This window comes from Euleptes europaea, chromosome 6 (assembly GCF_029931775.1).
Source record: "Euleptes europaea isolate rEulEur1 chromosome 6, rEulEur1.hap1, whole genome shotgun sequence".
NCBI lineage: Eukaryota > Metazoa > Chordata > Lepidosauria > Squamata > Sphaerodactylidae > Euleptes > Euleptes europaea.
In genome coordinates, this window is record NC_079317.1 from 78155110 (window position 1) to 78160252 (window position 5143).

Consider the following 5143-nt stretch of genomic DNA (forward strand, 5'->3'; position numbering starts at 1 on the left):
TATTTATGCAGGACTTCCCAGGAATTTCAGAAACTGGGAGAAATAGTGAGCTGAACAGCCCACATCTTTCAAATAAGATCACACACAGAAATCAATAAGACTTTTTCTCACAAAATTGTGAATTGTCGGGTGAGACTATTCTATCAAGCGCTGAGCTCTTCTCCTTGCACACCCTCACCCCCTGGCTGCAGCTCCTTTTTTATTGTCGTACTTTGGTTTTACAGATTAAGCTCTCTCTCTTTTTTTTTTGGTTTTGTAAACTTGAGTCCTGCTTTGCAGGAGAAAAACAGGATAAAATATTAAAATAAATAAATAAGAATAAATAAATAAGGTGGTGAACAACATAAAAACAACAAATCTTGTTTAAACAATTCTGAAATTAAATAGGGTAACAAAACCAAGGGACAGTTTGCCACACACTGATGCTATGTTGCTACAAATAGTTCTGGAGCTCCCCTTCCCTAGATTATTCTGCTTTCATACAAACAGGTAACTGTGTGCATCTCAAGAGGCCTTTATTTGCCAGTAGCCCAGGATTGTTGCTGTGTTTTGTTTTTGTTTTTTTGCTTCACATAACCCATCCTATTTTTCTTGCCAAGACAAAAATGTCAGAAATGTGCCTTCCTTGCTCTTTGCCTCTGGGAAACTGAAGCTGTCCTAGCATTTGTGGTTTTGGTGAAGAACACAAGAAACCTGTACTTCAAACTCTGATAGACATGTTTCCCCTGTGAGACTGAAGGGGCTGGAAGCTCCACTTTTAATGAAAACTAGAAGATAGAAAAGGGCAACTGCTATGTTTTCATGCCTTTTCTGTAAAATTATATTCTTTTGACACTATGCAACCTTTGCTGTAGTACAGTGGTAGGTACAAGGGACATTTGGATGTTTATAACATCATTCGCGGGCCATACAAAATTATCAACTTCAAAATTAGCCAACCAAGCCCCAAGCAGGCAGCTGCCCCAGATGAACCCCCCCCCCCCGCACGGGCAAGCAGGCGGGCATCCAACCAGTGGCGCACTCGCCCACCTGGTGGCACAGGATGGTCTGTTGGACCAGCCGGGCATAGCCGTCCAGCTGCATGCTGGAGTTGCTCCTGCTCTGCATGGTCGTGGCTGGATTCTACAGCCAACCCCTGCTACCTCCGTCTGCAGGGATGAAAGGAGGACACACCAGCTAAGAACTCCCTCCCCCCCCCCCCGCGCGCGCATTCTGGCCCTGCCTCCTTTAACCCCTCCATTGTCGCCACTTCCGCCCCCAGCCCTCTTGTAGTACAGAGGGAATACGTTTCTCCATGGCCCGGGTGGGAAAGGGTTAATACAGTTTCTTGGGCAGTCCTAGCAGCTCCATAGCTAATGACTCTTCTGCAAGGGGGAGAAAGGTTCCTTTTCTCGACAAAAAAACCCTCACATCTGCCTTGAATGAGGTTGTCTGTGAGAGGGGGCAGATCACCAGTCTTAGATCCTTCTGAGCTAGAGATCTGCCAGGACCCATGAAGGGCCAGACCAAATGATTTCGTGGGCCTTAAACGGCCCCCGGGCCTGACGTTCCCCACCCCTGCTGTAGTAGCTCTTTTTCTACAGAACATCCCTGCATAAAACTCATATAGTTATGCTTAACTACACTGGGACAATAACCTACACTGGGACAATATCCACCCTTACATGTTCATGTATGTCGTTAATTACAGCCATGCATGTGGATTCTTAGCTATCACTGATTATTGAAGAATAATCACACACACACACTTCCTTGGCCACAGTCCTTTGCAGAGGTAGGGTTGCCAGGTCCCTCTTTGCCACCGGCGGGAGGTTTTGGGAGCAGAGCCTAAGGAGGGTGGGGTTTGGGGAGGGGAGGGACTTCAATGCCATAGAGTTCAATTGCCAAAGTGGCCATTTTCCTCCAGGTGATCTGATCTCTATCGGCTGGAGATCAGTTGAATTAGCAGGAGATCTCCTATACTACCTGGCAGTTGGCAATCCTATGCAGAGGGCTAGGGGCATGGTTCAACAGAGACACTATATTGCCAGTAAACAGTACAACTATTTGACCAACAAACTATATGACCAACATATAGGGTTACCAACCTTCATTTAGGGGCCTGGAGTTCTCCTTGAATTACACGTGATCTCCAGACTACAGGTATTAGTTCCCCTGGGGGAAATGACTGCTTTGGACAGAAGACTCTAGGGCATCACACCCCTTCTGAGCTTCCTCACTAAACTCTGCCCTCCCAAGCCCCTACCTCCAGGAATTTTTCAAGATAGAGTTGGAAACCTTAGCAACATATCACACAATGGTAGTTGTATAGCCTTTGTATACTGCTGCAGCAAATAAACCGTCACTAGGTCAGCAAACTGCACAAGCCCAGCTCTATAGCTCTTAAGAAAGTGGAGTGAATTATATAAAAGATATGCCAGACAACATTTTTATAGCTCAACATGAACAATTAGAATCTGATTAAAAAGGAGTACCTGTCTGGAGTTTAATCAAGCAATTTACACATTATCTGACAAAACATTATTTGAACATTTCATTCAAACCAACTTGATCGAGAGCAATGACAAGCTCTTTAAGAAGACTTGTGTGTGTGTGTGTGTAAAGTGCCATCAAGTCGCAGCCGACTTATTGTGACCCCAGCAAGGGGCTTTTAAGGCAAGTGAGAAGCAGAAGTGGCTTGCCATTGCCTTCCTCTGCAGAGCCTTCCTTGGTGGTCTCCCTTCCAAGTACTGACCCTGTTTAACTTCCAAGATCTGATAACTATGATCAACAATATACTCTTTACATATTAATACTTAATGTTTTCCATAAAACCTTTTACATATCAGAAAAACAACTACTACTGAACCCAATAGCACCTAGTAATTTTTAAATGAGATAAGCAACTTTTAAAAGGTTCAAATTAAATGTTAGAGGATTGATGCCACCATATATGAATGGAATCACCTGTCTTTTCACAGCATCACCAAACCTTCCTTTAATTTATAGAATCTGCATAATGTTCTATGTTGAGTATCACTGACATAAGATTTTTAAAAGTATTCTTCTCAATCTTTACATACAGTGAGAGTGAACTACTACATATAAAAAAGAGTCCAAGTGGTGTAGCAATTGAACTAGGATTTGGGAGAACCAAGTTCAAATCCCCACTCATCTTGGGCCAGTCATTCTTAGAGTAGCCTACCTCACGGGGCTGTTGGGAGGATAAAATGAAGCAGAGGGGAATGATGTTCTAAGCTATTTTTCTTTAGAAAGTAAGCCATCAAAAATGCACTATGTTGAGTCTCAAATGATTCTCTTTGAATTATAATTACTATATAAACTCAAAAATTTAGCATATGAATCAAATTATAATTTTAGATGTTATTGTTGATATCATTTCATAACTGAAAATGTTAGAACCATAATGCATCCTCACAAATTATTTCAAATTGTGGGGATGCATTCACCAACAGAAAATTATATTTTTGGCCAATACTTCATACTATGTATGCTACACTATCAATTTTATTTATATTTCAGCAGAAGAATGCTTAAAACAATTATTAATAAAACAATAAACTAATAATAGCCTAGTGCTAGAATGATTTAACATCTGATTAAAACTGCATCTTGAATTCAGGTTAAAAAGTAGATATTTTAATGGGGGAAAGATACAGATAAATTGGCACTGTTGACAATGGCATAAACCAAATCATACTATCTTTCAAATTATCCTATCTGACTGAATTTCCTCCTTTTGCTCTTAATTCACCTGCAGCACATTAGACAAGGTAATAATTTATGATAATCATATGAAAATATACAATTAATATTCATCACCTCTAGTTTCTCATCACTTTAGATAATCAGTAATGCAGAGTGAAAATGCTGTCAGATTTCTAATTGCTTTGTAATGGGCCTGAAATAGGGAAATCATTAAAGACAAACAATCTGTCACTTGTCTGTTATTTTAACTATCTATCACTAAAAAAGAAACTCATTAAAAAAATTGCTAATGAGCTACAAAAGACTACACTGAATGTATCCTGCAGTGTATTTTAAACAATACTGTGTCTCCCTAAATAATTCCCTAGATGCTATTTTTTTTATGAATTTACCAAACCTACATTGTTTCAAGTAACTCAATTATTGTTTCAAGTAACTCAGTTATATTATGATAGTTATACCCTGGTACTAGACACATAAGATAAAAGTAAGTCTCCTGATTTCCTAAGTCTTCGCCTCATTCCTCTCTTCCACCCCACTGGACTCCAATTTATCAGGTAAATGTATTGGGGCTCCCCAACCGATTCAGAGTCAAAGCTGAACCAATAACCACTGCTGCTGCTACTGAACATTTATTTAGGACTATCAGTTGACGTAAGGATATGGGAGGGACAATTAATGCAAACCCACGCTATTCCAGTGTAAGCAAACAGAAATCAATGGGCTTAGAATTGAGTAACTTTGCATTCAATGCACTTACAGCCACTGAGTATTAAGTTTAAAGTATATATTAAACGAGTAAGGCAAGTGTGGTAGAGGTCAGGGAATGCCTATATGTAGCGCAAGTAGGATAGCAGATGTGCAAGGGAAGAAAGAGTAGAATGGTTTAGGAAAGTGCTCAAAAAGTGGGTCTGAAAATATTTGTTGAAAAAGAGGGGGGGGGGAGTTAATGACCTGCAAAAAGGAAGTATGTTCCAAGTTCAAGAAGCAGTATGGAAGAAGGCATGCAGACAGGAGTGAAAGCAAGAGATAGCACATGCTCTTGTGGAAGGTAGAGCCAGTAAGTGGAAAAAAGGAAAATTAGTGTATTGGTTAAGGTAAGGTGTCGGACTATGACCTGGGAATCTCAGGTTCAAGTCTGCACTCGTGCCATGGAAGCTTGCCGGGTGACCTCGGGCCACTCACATACTCTCAGCCTTGTCCCCAGCTGGTATTTGGATGGAAGACCTCCAAGGAATACCAGGGCCGTGATGCACAGACAGGCAATGGCAAACCACCTCCAAATATCTCTTGTCTTGAAAGCCCTATGGGGTTGCCGTAAGGCAGCTGTGACTTGATGGCAAGAAATGTGGTTAGAGCATCAGTGTCAGAGAGGGCATGCAATCGAACCCTGGATAGCGAGCTCCGTGAATTTCTTTTCACCTTTCCTTCCCGT